Source organism: Propithecus coquereli, unplaced genomic scaffold (assembly GCF_000956105.1).
Source record: "Propithecus coquereli isolate 6110/MARCELLA unplaced genomic scaffold, Pcoq_1.0 Scaffold70, whole genome shotgun sequence".
In the NCBI taxonomy this organism is placed as follows: domain Eukaryota; kingdom Metazoa; phylum Chordata; class Mammalia; order Primates; family Indriidae; genus Propithecus; species Propithecus coquereli.
Genome location: NW_012153063.1, coordinates 4,652,895 through 4,671,954, shown reverse-complemented (window position 1 = coordinate 4,671,954; position 19,060 = coordinate 4,652,895). Strand labels below are relative to the sequence as shown.

The window sequence follows — 19,060 nt, the reverse complement described above, 5'->3', positions numbered from 1 at the left end:
ATATATATCAGCAAAAATATATATTCTATTAATCCAAATTCATTTTTGGGAACAGCATTTGTTTTACTTTATTTTGCTTACTTTTCTCTTTGAACTTTTCTTTCTGAAGATGCAATTAGAAGACATACTAATAGAATGTCATTTTATGTGTGCATTGTCTAACTTTTTTTCAGATAAAATTATAATGTTGGCTTCTTTTCTTTAATTACCATAGAGGACTAAGTGTAATTTTGTATTGGGAAATATTTATATGAATAATTGTATGATTTTTTTAAAAAAAACTTTGTAATACAGCATAAAAGGAAAATTTATGCCATGATGAAACTTAATGCTAAGTAGCCGTCACATTCTTTATGAGATTAGTGGATATAAACCAAGTATTAAAATAAAAATGCTGCTGGGAGTGGTGGCTCACGCCTGTAGTCCCAGCTGCTCCAGAGGTTGAGGCAGGAGGATCGCTTGAGCCCATGAGTTTGAAGCTGCAGTGAGCTGTGATCATACCGTTGCACTCCAGCCTGGGTGACCCTGACAAAAAAGAAAAAAATGCAGTTATTTGATTTTTATTTCTAATTGGTTATTTTGAACATTTAATTTTAATACTTCTACAGTTTTATTTGTGCCAGGTCACTTATTCATTGTTTTATTATGGTAACAGTTCTATTAGTTTTGCTTCTTTTTTTATTGACTTTATATTCATTCCTTTTATCACTGATGATTCACTTTGAAAATAAACATGTTGTATAGGGCAACTATGATATCCTCATTTATAAGAACATATCCTGATTAGGAAAGTCATAATGTAGGTGAATGAATTTTAAGTTGAGCCATAAAACACCATCAAATTGGTATTTGAGCATTGTCATTTGGGGCTAAACTTATTTTAAATAACATGTTGCTTACCTAATTAGGCCCTACACTGTTACACACACGTGTGTGTGTGTGTATTTTCTTATTAATGTATTGGCCTGTATTTCTGGTCATTCATTCACAAAGCATTGATTGAATAATTATTTGTTGTATGGCATATAGTCAAAGTTCTAGAGATACAAATATGAAGAAGACAAAGTCTCCACTTGTAAATAATTCACAGTCTGGTAGGTGAAACGTGTAACTGTTTAAAATATTATGTAATAATAATGAATTGTGTACAGTTCCTTGAATACTTGTTTTTAATAGCTGTCAATCATTGAAAAAGATACCTCATAAAGATATGTAGATCCAAATGAAACAAATATATAATTGGCTATTTTAACTAAAGCATATTTTTTCAATCATGTCTGCCAATGAATAGGTCAAAGGTTTTTGTTGAAATCAGCTAGTAATTGCCATTTTTCCTGATGTCAATTAGTTGTTCCTACAAACTAATTGAAAAGTTTGCTATTGAAAGTTTTTAACAGGTTCAAAACCTACAACAATTCTTTGATAGATTTAAATGCAAATAAAAATTTTGTTCTTCAGGTTTTTGAAATGTGATGATGTGCGTTTTCTTTAATGCATTATTTTTGGCAACAATGAACTCTTTTCAAAATATAATACTTTTTATATAATATGTTTTCCAAAAATCATTTATTTTTACATTTGTTGTCAAAATATCACATTTCCTTTGAAGAAAATGTTCTTTTCTAACATTGCTAGATAATGTAATACAGCAACTTTTTATCAAAGAGAAAATGACCAAGTTTAGAACATTAGAGTTTTTGTTTAAAATACATAATTTGGCCAGGTGGAGTGGTTCATGCCTATAATCTCAGCACTTTGGGAGGCCATGGCGGGAAGATCCCTGAGGCCAGGAGTTCAAGGCTGGCCTGGGTAATGTAGTAAGATCCTGCCTCTACAAAGAAAAAATAAAACATAATTTATCTTTTATAACTCTTCATAAGTGCATTGATACCAGATAATCAGCAAGCTATTGTATAAAACAAAAGTTTTGGGGGGATACCCCTGATCTTATTAAAATGTATTATAAAAATTCTACTATTTATGATTATATTTACTATAATCTATAAGTCTATTTAACCAAGAACATAGAAACTAGAATATGTTACAGATAAAAGAGTAATAACATGGAAGGAAAAGTAGCAAATTTTGAAGAGAATGTGGTCTGTTGTGTCAGATGCCAAAGAGAGTTACTCAAAAATGTATATTGGTTTTGTCAGTTATGAGTTGAGACCTTAGCAAGAGCAGTTCAATAGCATAATAGAGAAAGAGGCAAAAGTGGCTTAATAAGGGAATTGGAGATGAAATAGAGAGAGGGAGACAAGATTACACACCAAGGCCACTGACTTTAAAAGCTATGATACAACGGACATACAAGGTCAAAGAAAGTATTTTTTTTTTTTTAAGATGGAAGAAATTTAAACATTTTTATTAAAATAAAGACAAGGGAAGGAGGTACCAGTGGGGAATGTAGAAATATTTCATCACAACATTGTGGAGGGATGTTATGATGGGAGAATATACACTTGTTCTTTAAGAATGGCATTAAATAGATTAAGATGGGTATTCATGCAGTTGTTTATAAAGTGATTATAGCCTAGTTAAGAGTGGTAAAGAGAGCTTGAGGAGGAGGAGGAGAGGAGAGGTGAAGGTTTGGATAGATATTGACAAGTAAAACATTTTCCCTTCCCTTTTCCTCTTTTCCCCTTCCTCCCACCTCCTTCTTTTTATCTGTAGTATGAGAAGCCCACCCCTGGAGAAAGGTGTTAATAGTTTTTAAGCAGTTTTTTTTTTTTAAATCCTGTAATTATAAATATGCTGAGTGTGAAAAGTACTTAATTGATGCTTGTAAAACTAGTTAAGAATTTAATTTTAAAGCATTCTCTAATTGAACTTTTTATAAAATAAAGAAATGTATAGTAGTGAATTTCTATAAAGTCAACAGATTATTTAATATTGCTCATATTTGAGAATATTACCATAGATTTTTTGAATTAATTGGAGATAAAATTTTATATTATAGCGTTATATAAAATAGCTTTGATTTAAGGATATCTTCATTGAAGCAATGTGAAATTTATCTATAATGAGCCTTCTGACATTGGGAATAAAATGTCCAATGAAGCCTCATTTTATTTGTTATATCTTGCTATTTTCCAATATTTTTGTAATTTTTTTTCTTCATTTAGTTATATATGAAGAAAACATCTTTGAGATTCAAAGCTTTTCAGGAGTAAGGACTTAGTCTATTTAATGTTATTCAGACTTGACATTTAACCATAAAGCACTTTCTGAAAATGTCCCTGTTAAGCATATAAATACTATTAATTTTGTGTACTTATATAAGTGGGAAGGTAAGAACATTTATCATTTGAGTAAAAATTTTTTAAATTGTGTAAAACATGCATAACATAAAATTTACCATTTTAACCATTTTTAAATGTAAGTTCAGTGGCGTTAAGTATGTTTACCTTTTTGTGCAATCATCACTACCATCCATCTTCAGAACTTTTTCATCATCTCAAACTGAAACTCTATACCCACTAAACTATATTATTTATTATATTGCCAAGCCAAAAGCTAAGAGAAAGCAAGACCTCAGAAAGTAAACAAAGCATAGCAATCTACTTTTATTTGATGCCAACTTCAGACAAAATTAAATTGAGGTTTTGATAGCTTTGCAGGGAAAGAAAGAGAGAAATCAAAGCCAAACTCAGTAAAATCAAGCTGTGGTTTTAATAGCTTGTGGGATAAGAGGGAGGGTAATCAAAGCCCTTTATCATGATAGGGAAATGAAATAAAATCCTCCCCATATTTATTATTAATAGCAGAGACCATCCTCTGTCACAGGCTATTCCATCATAGTAAAGATAAATTAGAAGTAAAACTGTTTCCCTTCCCTCACCACTAGAACACCCTGGGGAGATTTGCCTTGGGGCTGAGCAGAGCAGAAGATAAAAGAAAGCCTATCTTTGAGACAGGTATTTTTCCATGGATTTCAGTCCAAATTTGCATCAGTTAGTGGTCCAAGGGATCCTCAGTTTTAAATGGTTCTGGGATGGCAGAAACAAATGCATATTTTCTCTGGAGGAAAGGCACCTTCTTTCTTAGCCCTGGGAAATCTTCATGAATAATTTTTCAAGGGCAGTGATTAGCACACAGTCAAATATATTCAAACATTTGAGGTGAAAGAGTAAGAAGAGTAAGAACATACAGAAAACAAGAGACAACAAAAAGCATAAGGCTTTTAGATATTAGAATTATCAAACACTGATTAATTTAAAATGGTGCTTATTCTGATTATAGAAATAAAAGATAGGCTTATGATATCAGGAGGGAAGAAATTACATAAAGTGATGTAGGCACATTTCGAAAAGGATCAAATAAGACTTCTGAAAAATACTGAAATAGCTAAGTAAGTGGGTTTTTCAGCTGATCACAGCTGAAGAGAGAATGTGTGACACAGAAGATAGATTAGAAGAAAAGTTCCAAACTGTATCAAAAGAGACAAAACAATGGAAAATACAGAAGAGTCATTTAAAAATATGGAGAATGTAGTGAGAAGGTCTAATATAATACTTAATCAAAGACTTGGGAGAAGAGATAAAGAATGGAGCAGAAGCAATATTTGAAGAAGTACTGGCTGAAAAATTACCTGAACTGATGAAAGACAACAAATTCAGGAAGCCAAACATAGATTTCAGGTCAGGAGAACTAAAAAGAAATCTACCTCTAAACATAGAGGACATGTGAAAAAACAAAGACAAATTGAACATCGAAAAGCAACCAGAGGTGGGAGAAAGACATTATCTTAACTGGAGTCATAGACGGACAGCTGACTTCTCAACAGTAACAATAAGAGCCAGAGTACAATGGAATGGTATTTTCAGTGCGCTGAGAGAAAATAACTTAACTTAGAAATTATACACAGAGAAAACATCTTTGAAGTCTAAATGTGAAATACAAATGTTTTAAAACAAGCCAAAACTGAGAGAATAGACTAGTAGACTCTAATTTATGATAACCATAAATTAACAATAGACTTCAGGCAGTAGAAAGTGATGATTTGGATGGAAAATTCAAGATGCAAGAAGGGATGAAGAACAAATAAAATGGTAAGTAACTATATGGGCATATGTAAAAAAACATAGTAAAATATGTCTGGTGGGGTTAAAAAAGAAGTCCATGACAATAACATATAGGTCAGAAAGAAGGTAAATTGGATTTAAATTGTACTCAGGTCCTTGAATTATTCAGATACCAGTAAAAGTACTGATTTAGCTTTGAATATTCCTAAGTTAAGATGATAGAGGAGCTCCACATGAGAAAGGGGGCTTCTTGGGTGCTAATAATGTTCTATTTCTTGACCCAAGTGGTGGTCACAGGACAGTAGGTGAGTAAGGGGAGGCATTGCTTCATATTTACAAGTTAAACATAAGATAAATGTTTCTGGTACTTATCTATATGTATCTTATATTTCACATTTTAAAAAGTTAAGAAAATAATATACTTACCTGGCAGGGGAGATACCATGGTCACGAAGGTGGTTTTCCCAGGGTGAGGCTTATCCATTGCACTCCGGATGTGCTGACCCCTGCAATTTCCCCAAATGTGGGAAACTTGACTGCATAATTTGTGGTAGTGGGGGACTGCGTTCGTGCTTTCCCCTAAAAAAAAAAAAAAAGAAAAAAAAAGTTAAGAAAATAGGATATAAACAATATATTTCAAAAAGGAGAAATAAAAAATAATCACCTAGGAAGTCACATTTGCCTTCATGGTTTTGAAAAAAAAATTAAAGGACATTATTCATTATAAACCTATGAGGAAAATTTGACTACTCCCACAGGAATGTGATGTTTAATTTGTTGGTGGGGAAACAATGAATTAAATCTCATTTCAGCATGTTACCTTAAAATTTGGTGGTAGGGACTAATCTAATTGTTGCATTTATAATCTTTGCCCTTGTCTTTATCTGTCAAATCTGTCTTTACCTAGGATGTCTCCTCTGTCTTTAACAATAAAAGCGATCATACATATTTATGGAAAGCAATGAGGAATGTCTCAAGAAAAGGACTGATAACTATAGTGTATTTTAATTGTTCCCTGTGACCGAAAAAGTACTCATATTTAGTTGTGAATTTTGAGGTACATACTCAGCTGAAATGTATAAATTAATACAAATGTCAGACATAATCATAGAAATACAATAATAGGAAGTTGCAGAATGTTTATAGACATAGGCAAAAGGTGCATTTAAAAATAACGGGAGGCTGGGCTTGGTGGCTCATGCCTGTAATCCTAGCACTCTGGGAGGCTGAGGCAGCAGGATTGCTTGAACTCAGGAGTTCAAGACAGTGTGAGCAAGATCAAGACCCCATCTCTACTAAAAATGGAAAAATTAGTTGGGCATCATGGTGTGAGCCTGTAGTCCCAGCTACTCAGGAGGCTGAGGCAGGAGGATTGCTTGAACCCAGCAGTCTGAGGTTGCTGTGAGCTAGGCTAATGCCATGGCACTCTACTCAGGACAACAGAGTGAGACTCTGTCTCAAAACAAAAAACAAAACAAAACAGGAAATTTGGTAATTTACCATGACAGCATATATTTATTTTACATGATGATAAAAATCATTATGGTACCTAAATATTTATATTCTCTCTGTTCCAAAATATTTATAAAGTCTTAATACACATTAGACAATCATTCAATCTCCCCTCTAACCCAACTTCTACAATCATGTTATCTTAGAAGGTAAATGTTAGGTCTATTAAAGTATAGCATACCCCTCAATAGATTATTGACCAAGAGTTCAAATGTATGTCTTACAGTAAGCATAGCAGTTACTTGGAGACAGTATATGGTTGTGTGAGAAGTAAATGAAATAGCATGTATCAACTCTTACAATACCTAGCACATAAAAAATAACCTAATAATGTTAGCCATTGCTATTTTTATGTACAGACATAACGTATAATAAAATTTTAGATATAGTCTTTTCTTTCTTTCATATTCTGGATAGTATACTAGTCATTTATTTAGCTATTCTTACTCTCTAAAAAGTGTTTTGAAGTGTCCTGAGTGAGGGTAGGGATTTGAGGGCATATGTAGTATCCCTTTGCACATGCCTGTATAGACTTCCGATAGGCCAGCTGTTACTGAAGACATTCATCATACAGGTACTAGAAGTCACTGAGGCACTATCTATTTTTCCATCATATGTTTCGGGAAGATAAAGTTTCTCTCTTGCCTTTGGTCTACCTCATTTGTATGAGACCCTGTAACCAAATCAGGTACTCTAAAATTCAGCATAAACACACTGTTGGGTTTTATTATCATATTATACAAAATGCTATGTCTTCAAAAGATCATCGTGGGACATTTCATCTCTCCCCTCCCCCCCACACACAAAGATTTTAACTTTTGTTTATTCTCAATTAATTATAGTGTTTTAATAATTTAGTGGTTTGGGGGTAACATGGTTATGAGTATATACTGTTTCTGTATATTCTGTTTTAAACATTGTGTGACCTTGGGCGAGTCAGTTAATCCCTTTACATCTCACTTCTTTAAATTTAATAGGATGTATTTTCTAAAATAGTTTCTAGTGCTAATATTCTTCCATTAAATGTTTATTTTTGAGAAATTCTGTTTTTTCAAACAAATTCACAATAAAAACGTAAAATTTCAATACAGCTTTAAGTGTGTATGTCTTTTTGTAACATCACTGTTGTGCTCTTATGGATGTAATAATTTTATGTTAGCTTATATCAAGAGAATGAGTGAATAGAGAGAAATTACTCAACCGTGTCTTAGTAACTTTAAAGCATACCCTAAAGGTTATTTGGAAAGTGGTATTCATGACAATGAGAGGAATGCAGATTCCACTTAAGTGCCAAAAACTTTCAATTAAACTATTTGGGAAGAATTGTTTAAATAAAATTTATTATACGTTGCCTTTTTTGGAAGGTACTGAACTTAATTTTTCTTTGAGGACTTAGGTTCATCACCATGACCACATTCTTGGGCTACTAAGATAAATTAGCTGTATATCTATCAAAGAATTCACTTGTTAACCAACAAATACCTACTGAGTGACTTTAGTGTGCCAAGGATTGGATTTGGCACCAGGTGTATGATGATATATAGAAACAGATGAGGTCTCTATCCTTGTGGTATAGAGTCTGGTTATGGAAAAATGAAATCACCTAAATGATCACACAGATGTATAATTTTAAACTCGATCAGGTGCTACAAAGAAAATTTTTGTTGTTAAGAATATCACTTCGAAATTAGATCTCAGTTCAATCCCAAATTGACGAATTGGTAGCACTGCGATCTTGTACAACTTTCTGAATCACAGTTAGAATAAGAACAGTCATGGACTTGGCTCATGCCTGTAATCCCAGCACTCTGGAAGGCAGAGGCAGGAGGATTGCTTGAGGCCAGGAGTTCAAGACTGGCCTGAGCAACATAGCAAGACCCATCTCTACGAAAATTTAAAAAATTAGCTAGATGTGGTGGCATGGGCCTGTAGTCCCAGCTACTCAGGAGGCTGAAGGGGTAGGATCGCTTGAGCCCAGGTGTCGGAGGCTGTAGTGAGCTATGATGGTACCACTGCACTCCAGCCTGGGCAACAGAGCAAAACCTAGTCTTTAAAAAAAAAAATAAAAAAGAATGAGAAGAGTCTATATCCTGGTTTGTTGTCAGGACCAAACATTGTTATTTGAGATAACAAATGTGGTACTATTTTGTTAATTTTTTACTTGTTTATTTTCTGTCTTCCTGGACTTGAATGTAAGCTTCAGGAGAGTAGACATTTTGGGGTCAATTTTATTAAAACTGCTATTTTCCTTGGTTCCTGGGTCAGTGAGAGTCACATCATGGGCATGAGTAAAGATTTGTTGAATGAATGAAATGTTGTTCATTTCTTGCAGGTAATCGTCATTCATAAGAAACATTTTGTACTTATTTTTTCTTCCCTATAGTCAGATTGATATCTAGTTATTGCTCTCATGGCTGTCTCTTACAGTTCTGCTTCTCCTTATCTAATTTGACTCTGGACTAGAAAATCAGATAACCAGAGTGGTAGAAGTTTCTGTAATGTAATAAGAGACATATTATAGTAAGAGAAGGCCTCTCTTAAAATTAACAGTGAACTTCTGTGCATTTTGGTTATTTAAAGGCCTTTTGTGATTTCATCTGCATTCTATATAGTTGAAATTGCTATATAAGTAACCTCATAAATGAAATGTTGTAGTCCTTATAATAAAGAATACTTATTCTAGTTTTATATCATAATATGTCATAATTTTTATATATAATTAGGTGAGAAGAAATTTTAATTTTTAAAGTTTGCTCACTTATTCCGTACATAATTTCTGTGACCCCTATAAAACTTAATGTTTGATATCATTTTTTAAAAGTATGTATAATCACTTTTATAATATTCTCACCTGGTTAATTATTTTCCAGAGCACCTGCTATCCATTGTTTCCTAACCCCCATCTTTTATTTAATGGCAGTATGTCCCAGAAAAGTGTCAGAGTTGGTTTTTAGCTTTATTAATCTTGGCAGCAGGGTTTAAGATGAATCACCAGGAATTGAACAACTAAGAAGATTGCATCTTCAAACAAATGAAGTGTTACATTTTATCATCATAGGGATAATTTGTGGCTTTTAGATCTTATACTCTAAAATGAAAATAAAATGTTATAAATGGATCCTTGTTTACCCCATGGGGTGTTATCTCTGAAAGAGTGAATTTCTGCTTGAAATAATATCTAGATTTTTGTTGTTTGTTTTTGCTTTAATGAGTCCCAAAATATGATATGAAATTAAATACCAATGAGTCATTGCCATGTTTATTTCCACTAATGGTAATTATCTCACATGAAATGCAGCCATTCTTTCTAATTGGATATCATAATTGAAAAACTGCATATAAGCTGGCAAACTAATCACATCTAAAGTAATTCTTTTACCCTCATATTTTCAGTAGTCACTTCTCAATTATGAGAAAACACTATTTGTTAGCAGCATATTCTAGGTTAATGTTTTCAGCATAATTTTGGATTCCTGTGAATGACATTAAATATTGTATTTGCTAGATGTATGGTGTCAGTAGGGAAATAAAACTTCCCCTGCTATGTTTTTAAAGTAGTACCAGTAGGAATGATTTTATTTTGTAAAAAGCTTACTTTTCTCTTTTTATCTCTAATAACATAACTCTAAAATCTAATGTTATATAGGGGGATTTTTAATAAATTATAGTATAACCACTAGATATAATATCATGTAACTGTTAAAAAATTATGTATATAGTCATATAGAACATGATTATTTTGGAATGTTATGAAAAAATCAGGATACTAAAATTTTAGTATGATTTCATACAAGAAAATATTTGAAGCGTTTAAATCAAAATTTTAATGCAAACTATATGTCTGTTTAGAAAATGGGATTTGGGAAAATATTTCAGTTTTTATTTTTTTTTGAAATTTTTTTGTATTTCCAAGTTTTCCTTAAAATGAAAAATAGTAGTTTTCTGGGAATGTCTCAGATTAGATAGAAATGTTTGTCAAGCTTTATGTCTCATTTCTCAGGTAGAAAAATATAACTATCATATTGGCTTCCTACTCTCTGCCTTTATGTTTTAAAAAGTCCCACTTGAAGTTAAGAGCCAGAGATGAGAGCAGTAGATAGCACTGTAAAAATTAGTCTCTTTTTTCCTCTAATTTTTATTGTGGAAAACTTTAGACATATAGAAAGCATAGTAAAATGAAACCACATATTCCCGCTTTAACAATTCTCAATATTTTGCTAATTCATTTCAGTTATTCCTTTACTGACACACTTTTTTTCCCTAGGAATTTTTTAAAAGCAGATTCTAGTGATTGTTATTTTAACTATAAACATTTCTATGTATTTCTTTGATAAGCATTTTTTAACATACCCACCACTTTCTTATCACATTTAATATTATTAACCATAATTTGTTACTATCATTCAGTTCTCTATTCATATTTAAATTTCTGTAGTTGTCTGACAATTATCTTTTTATTAATATGATTAATTTGTTAGAATCAGAATCTAAAGTCCATAAATTACATTTGGTTATTATGTCTCCTAAGTCTCTTTTATTTTATTTTTTAAAATATATATATTTTACTTCTTTGCATTTTTTATTTGCACAAATTTATAGGATACAAGTGTAATTTTGTTACATGGCTATATTGCATAGTGGTAAAGTCAGGGCTTTTAGTGTATTCATCACCCAAATAATGTACCTTGTACCCATTAAGTGATTATCATCATCCACTCTCCTCCCACCTTCCACCCTTCTCAGTCTCCACTGTCTATCATTCCACACTCTATATCCATGTGTACACATTATTTAGCTCTCACTTGTGAGAATGTGTGGTATTTGTCATTCTGTGAGTTGTTTCACTCAAGATAATGGCCTCCAGTTCCATCCAAGTTGTTGCAAAAGACATGATTTCATTCTTTTTATTGCTAAGTAGTATTGCACTGTGCGTATACTACATTTTCTTTATCTCATCATCTGTTGATGGACACTTAGGTTGATTCTTTGCTATTGTGAACAATGCTGTGATAAACATACAAGTGCAGGTATCTTTTTGATATAATGATTTCTTAAGACCATGTGGATAGATATTCGGTAGTGGGATTTCTGGATCAAATGGTAGTTCTGTTTTTAGTTCTTTGATAAATCTCCATACTGTTTTCCATAGAGGTTGTACTAATTTACATTCCCACCAACAATGTATAAGCATTTCCTTTTCTCCACATCCTTGTCAACATCTGGTATTTTTTGTCTTTTTGATAATAGCCATTCTGACTAGTATAATATGGTATCTCGTGGTTTTAATTTGCATTTCTCTGCTGATTAGTGATGCTGAACATTTTTTCATATGCTTATTGGCCATTTGTATGTCTTCTTTTCAAAAATATCTATTCATATCTCTGCCCACTTTTTAATAGGATTATTTTGTTGTTATTGAGTTGTTTGAAGTCTTTGTGAATTTTGGATATTAGTCCCTTGTTGGATGCATAGTTTGCAAACATTTTCTCCCATTCTGCAGGTTGTCTGTTCATTGTGTTGATTATTTCTTTTGCGGTGCAGAAGCTTTTTAGTTTAATTAAGTCCCATTCATTCATCTATTTTTGTTTTCATTGCCTGTGCTTTTGAGGTGTTAGTCATAAATTCTTTGCCTAGACTAATGTCCACAAGACACTCTTGTTTTTTCTAGTATATTTTATGGTTTCAGGTCTTACCTTTAGCTCTGTAATCTGTCTTGAGTTGATTTTTGTATATGGTGAGAGATAGGTGTCTGGTTTCATTCTTCTGTATATGTCAATCCAATTTTCCCAGCAACATTTATTAAAGAGGGTGTCCTTTCACCAGTATATGTTCTATCTGCTTTGTCCAAGATCAGTTGGATGTAGATATGCAGCTTTATTTCTGGGTTTTCTATTCTGTTTCATTGATCTATGTGTCTGTTTTTATGCTAGTACCATGCTGTTTTGGTTACTATAGCCTTGTAATATAATAGGTAATGTGATGCCTCTAGCTTTGTTCTTTTTGCTTACAATTGTTTTGGCTGTTTTTTGATTTCATATGAATTTTAAGAATGTTTTTTCTAATTCTGTGAAAAATTACATTGGAATTTTGATAGGGATTGCATTGAATCTGTAGATTGCTTTGGGTAGTATGGTCATTTTAATGATATTAATTCTTCCAATCCATGATGAGCATGGGAATTTTGTGTCATGTGCAACTTCTTTCATCTGTGTTTAATATTTTTCCTTATAGAGATCTTTTACCTCCTCGGTTAAGTATATTCTTAGGTTTTTGTTTGTTTGTTTTTGTGTGTGTGTGTGTGTGTGTGTGTGTGTGTGTGTGTATGTGTGTGGCTATTGTAAATGAGATTGCCCTCTTGATTCTCAGCTTGATAGTTTTTGGTATGTGAAAACACTACTGATTTTTGTACATTGATTTTGTGTCTTGAAACTTCACTGGAATTCATTTATCAAATATAAGTATTTTCTGGTAGAATCTTTAGGGTTTTCTAGATATAAGATCGTATCATCAGTGAACAGAGATAATTTGACTTCCTTTTTTCTAATTTGGATGCCTTTTAGTTCTTTTTCTTAACTGAAGTCCTAATAAAAAAAAAGGACTATAATTTTTAGGTGACATTTTTTGTTTTATTATTATAAAAATAGTAAAGTTTGTTGTAGGAGAATTCAGAAAATTATGAGAAGAAATTATATTGCTTGGAGTATGTTTCCTTGCTATCTTTTTTATATATTATTTTCATAGTTGGGATTTATTGGAAGTAACTTTGTATCTTTTCCAGTTAATATCATATCTAAAGCTTTTATGCTTAAACTATTTCTTTTCTACCTTAGCAGCCACATTAAGGTATATCTTAATTTTTGTTTTAGACACATCTTATTTAGAATGTCATTTTACAGTGTACTACAACACATTTTCTTATTGCTGGAGTTGAAGAGACTTATATTTTGCAGTAAGAGGTATAGTGCTCCTACTTAATATCCTGAGTGGGGGATATGGTTGAGGCACTGTTTTCTCTATACCAGATAATGCCTGGATCTTGATCTGTCGGTCATTTGAGAGAAATGCTTACTTTTGCCAGTCGGGGGAATAAGTAATGACCCCAGTGGGCCATTTTTAGTAAGTTTAAGTCCTGTTTTATACCAGTTTCTTTAAAATTGGTTACTGCCATCCTAAATGTCATTTGGGTTATCGGACTATGTGATGCATTCATATCTCCAAATACTATCAGGGAGGTAGTAAATTCAACTATTGGCAAGACTCTGGGCAAAAGGAAAAGTTTGGAAAATATTGCTGCCTACCTTAGCTGCTATAGGTTGAATTCATCAGAGAACTCCAGCTGGTGAAAACAAGAGACATGAAGTAGAGATTGTAATCTTGTAAGTCATGCAAAAACAGTGATCTTTAGATATATATGTTTGTGGATGTATGAGTTTCCTAGGCCTGCTATACCAAATTACCACTAGTCATGTGGCTTAAAATCATAAATATTTATTCTTCCACAGTTTTGGCAGTTCAAAATCAAGGTATGAGGCAGGAGGGTGCTCCCCGTGAAGATACTGTGGAAGAATCCTTCTTTGCCTCTTCCTAGTTCTTGGTGGTTGCCTGCAGTCTTTGGCTTTCTTTGTAGGATATAAATATATTTGCCTCTGTCTTCACATGGCATTCTTTACTGTGTGAATCTCTTCCCTTAAGGACACCACTGATTGGATTTAGGGCCCACCCACATCCAATATGTCCTGATCTTAACTAATTACATCTGCAAAGTCTCTGTTTCCAAATAAGGTCACATTCTGAGGTTCTGGGAGATGCTATTCAATCCAGTATTGCAGGTGTGGGTATTTGTGTATATGTCTGTGGGGGGTTGCGGGGGGAACTGGGGCGCTATCATGATCTCTTTAAGAATGCACATTCTAATTCTCCAAAGTTTATTACTACTTTTCCTTAAGTGGTTTATTATGAGAATAGTGTGAATGTGGGGGAAATGTTAGAAACCTCAGGCCTAAAACAATACCTTAAAATTCTGTGTTGAATATTTATTCTCTGCTATTCCATGAGCTTAGTTTCCTTGGCTGCATAGTGTCAAAGGTCAGGGCATGTGTACCATGGAAGGTAATCTGAAAAGAAAGAGTCCAAGATTTGTTCAGTTTAACATGTGCTGAAATGCTGAAATTGGACTGTCATGCTATGTAGCCTAGCTCTTCTGTTAGTCATTGTCCTGGTATACAAGGTTAGTCTTCTGTTATGACCTTCGTACCTTGAATAATTCCTGGCTTTTGAGGATATCTTAAGGATATGGCTCTTTCACACTACTGTGCTAAAGGTCCTTGGATCTTATTTTCCAGTGAATGACAGACAGTAAGCCCATAATGTAGTTAAATATACATCTTAAACTCCAAACTTCTAAAAGCATTTTTATCACATATTGTTACATAGAAGCATTTCCCAAAGCAGTCATCTACCATGTTGTAATGTTTCTGATTGGATTGCAAATGCATCCTTATAAATTATCAGCATTATAGTAAAGTAACAAAAATGAAATATGTACCTTTCTTTCTCAGTAATAGGTTTTTTTTTTCCTCCAGCCATTCAAACTAAGAAAATAACTAAAAATTCCCTATTTAATGGTTCTGCCTTCTCCTTCTTATCTATTTTTTTCTCTTCTTTCTGAGATTTCTTCCTTTGGAATTTACCTTAGCTAAGGAAGCAAGATTGTCCAGTAGACAGTTGTGTACCAGTGGATTTCATGGTATGTTCATCTAAAATGATTTCCTTTTCCTTTATTAAAATAAAGTTTTAGCCACCACGATAAACATTATATATAAGTACAAGACTTATATTCATGTTTTATGAAAAATATTGCAAGTTTTTAATTTAGTTAATATATAACAATGAAGAGGAAGATTTAGGAGAGTATACAAAATACTATGAAAAAATAATCTTTATGAATTATCTATTACTTTATGCTAAGAGATGAAAATAACCTCCTGAAGTCTTTGCTATGCTTTTATGATTCCAGCATTCTAAATTTATAACCTGTCTCAAAAGTTTCTTATTTACAAAAGTATTTGAGTAGAACATTATAAGGTCTATCCCAATCCTTCTAAAAACACAGCTTATCTTAGCCAAAGGTTATTAAATATTTGAATAATTTGCTATAACAAATTTTAGACTATCTTTCATTGGGTTTATTTTAAAAGTAGATTGAAATTAGACTATTTCTCCACATCCATCACCATTATCAGCACCATCAGATGACACCAAGAAGCTAGCTAATATGCACTTACATATTTAGATTGTTTTACAAATAAGTACATAATATTTGTAGAACACTGATCATGGTAGTGATTTATAATAATATATCAGGTAAGAGATTAATTGACTCACTTTGGGGCCTTTGGCCTCACTTTCTGTAGTAATTAGAATATAGGAATACATTGTTTTAAAAAATTCACTTAAAGTTTTCTGTTCATATCTGTAAAAGCACATTGAATGCCTATTCTTTTCATCCATAAATGTCTTAACTGCTAAGATTTCTAGGACAGTAATAGAAAACCAGTCATTTCAGAGAATCATTAAATAACTATTAGAGAAATTAAATGGTGTTAATAAAATGTGAACTCATGACTTTCTGATTATTTTCTAAGATAAAGCTTTCAGTCATTTTGCACTTTTTAAAGATTAGAAGACACTTTTTAAACTCAACTCATGTCTTGCTCTTTTACAAATCAAAACATAAATCCCATCTGCTTATTATTTTATAAATTTATGATCAAGTTATACATCATTATATCTTACTATTAAAAACTAACTTTTGTAAACCAGAGTCAGAGATTTAGAATGAAACTCAAAGCAGTGTTAATATGTATCTTATTAAAAGCTTTCTTGTAGCCTTCTGTTTAGAGCTTCTTCTGACTCTTAAACTAAAATGTTCAACATTTACTCATTCACCAAACTAATTGTTTAGGTGTAGTCTGCGTTATGCATGTGCTGTACTAATCTCAGAGCTGGAATGATAAACCTAACAACATATGTGTATGTCAATATTTCTTCATCACTTAACAAATAATCATTGTGCATCTGCTACATGCAAGGCACAATATCAGGAACTTCTGTTACAAGGATAAACAAAAATAGACACATTTTTATGCACTACCGATAGTCTAGAGAGGGAGACAGACATTAATGAGATAATGAAACAAATAAAATATAAAATTAGTACTATGAAAAATGCTAGGAAGGAAAGATGAACAGTGCTCACCTTTTAGAGCTTATGAGGAGATTTGACCTAGTCTTTGAAGGGAGACTATACAGGTGCTGAAAGAAGACTTCCCTGAGTAACTGACTTTGGAATGGAGAGCCAAATGATTATTGGAAATTATGTAGGGGAAGGAGGATGTGTGAAGATTCTAGGAAGCAAAAATAACATATGCATAGGTCTTGTACTGTAGGGAGTATGAGTTATTTGAAATGAAAGGAGGTAGTGTGGTTGAAAATGTCAACCTAAAAAAAGAAACTGAGGCAAAATTAATATAGAGATTTTATTTGGGCCAAGGTTGAAGACTGCAGCCCGGAAAACGGGGAATATAAATGGACACTGGGAAGAGCTTATTCAGCCTGTGTTATAAGCAGGTTTTTAAAGGCAGAAGGGGGCAAGGAGTGGGCTGATACAAAGTTGTTTGACAGAAATTCTCACTGGTTTATAGAAGTAACATTGATTAGTGATTGGCTATACCTTGTTGAACTACAGGGTGTGAGTTATGGTGTCCAGTGTATGTATGGCATTTTATGGCTACTTAGCATTAGTCTAGAGCCCGCACAGCAAGTGGCTTCAAGAGGTAATTGTTAGCCTAAGTGGGGAGTAAGACATGACTGCTGTCACATTTTGATACCTCTCTAGGCCTCAGAATTTAAAGAGGCTAGTGTTCCTCAGATAAAAAGTTTCTTTTCTTTCTCAGAACACAGAGGACAAGGGAGAGCTTGATACAAAATGAGGTGAGGCAAGAGAGCTATGGCAGGGGCCAGACCAGTTAGAACGTTTTAAAAGATTGAGGATTTAAGTCTTTCAAGAGCAATAGGAAAGCTTTGAAGGATTTTAAGCAGTGTGTGTGTGTGTGTGTGTGTGTGTGTGTGTGTGTGTGTGTGTGTGTGGAGGGGGTGTTGTATGACAGATCAGATTGTTTTAATATAGAAGGGACTAGAGGGGAAAAAGTGTGGATGAGAGAGACCAGTTACAAGGGTATTGGAGTAATCCTGCCACAAAATACCTTGGATTAGGGAGAGGGCAGTGGAAATGGAGAAAGGTATAAGCCTGAAAACCCACCCTCACTACTTCCTCTTCCTCAATGATTTAATTCATTTTCAAACCAAGTTATGTTATGTGCCTATAACATAAAAGATCTAGCCTATCATTCAGGAGATTTTTTTTGTTGTCTACCTTCCAGTTAGAAATCTAAAAAAAAAAAAAAAAAGGTAATTTATCGCTTTACCTGGCCCTATCCTACTTGTAAACTTTCTATTTCAAAAGTCCAATGATAATTATATACTGATAATTGTTTTGATAATTATTATGTGACAGTATTTGACAGCTCATTGCATCCTCAGTTTCTGGAGTTTCATAGGTATACCGTAAGCTCAGCGAGAACCTAAGCCTTACCGCTTGTTAAAATATTCTTTTTCTTCTGGATTTTCTCTTATTCTTATGACTTTGTTTTTTAAAGACTGTCACGGATGATTATGTTTTATATTGATTTATTAATGATATCTTTGTCTTAAGTTCCTATAAAAGTTAATATTTGATTACCTGGATATTCTATTACTGTATCCTGAGGAAAAAGCCTTACAAATTACATAGTCACAGGAGCAGGCTTGTGTTGTCTTCCTCAGGATTTTCTTAGGATTTTCCTTATCTTTTGCTTTCAATGAGGTTCCTTAATTGACATTCTCTTTAATGTAAAACACTGTGCAAAATAAGTGAACTTTCCAGTGATCTGTAGTAACCTTTTACAACAACCTCCACCCATAATTTATGAAAGCGGTTTATATACCTACTAAATTAGCTTTGGTGGGAATAATGTAGTTTGCACATTGGTTAGTAGTGAAATAAACAGATGTTACATCTTTAAATTCCAATAAATCCCCCCATTTATTTGAGAAGGATAACTATTGATAACACTTTGCAAGAATTCTTATTATTAAAAAGTATTAGAATCTAAGGATAAATTGCCTGCATTCAGGCAATTAGTATGTTTCTTTAAGTATGTTCAGGAAATGGAGAAAGGTATAAGCCTAAAAACCCACCCTCACTACTTCCCCCTCCTCAATGCTTTAATTCATTTTCAAACCAAGTTATGTTATGTGCCTATAACATAAAAGATCTAGGCTATCATTCAGATTTTTTTTTGTTGTCTACCTTCTAGTTAGAAATCTTAAAAAAAACGTAATTTGTTGCCTCACCTGATCCTATCCTACTTGTAAACTTTCTATTTCAAAAGTCCAATGATAATTATATATTGATAATTTTTTTG

At 32.9% G+C, this 19,060-nt stretch overlaps 1 protein-coding gene across 1 annotated transcript in view; it reads left to right on the top strand.

The window, feature by feature from the left end:
• The window catches only part of KANSL1L (KAT8 regulatory NSL complex subunit 1-like), a 151,685-nt gene that overhangs the window by 56,410 nt on the left and 76,215 nt on the right, over positions 1-19,060 (top strand). The window lies entirely within an intron of this gene.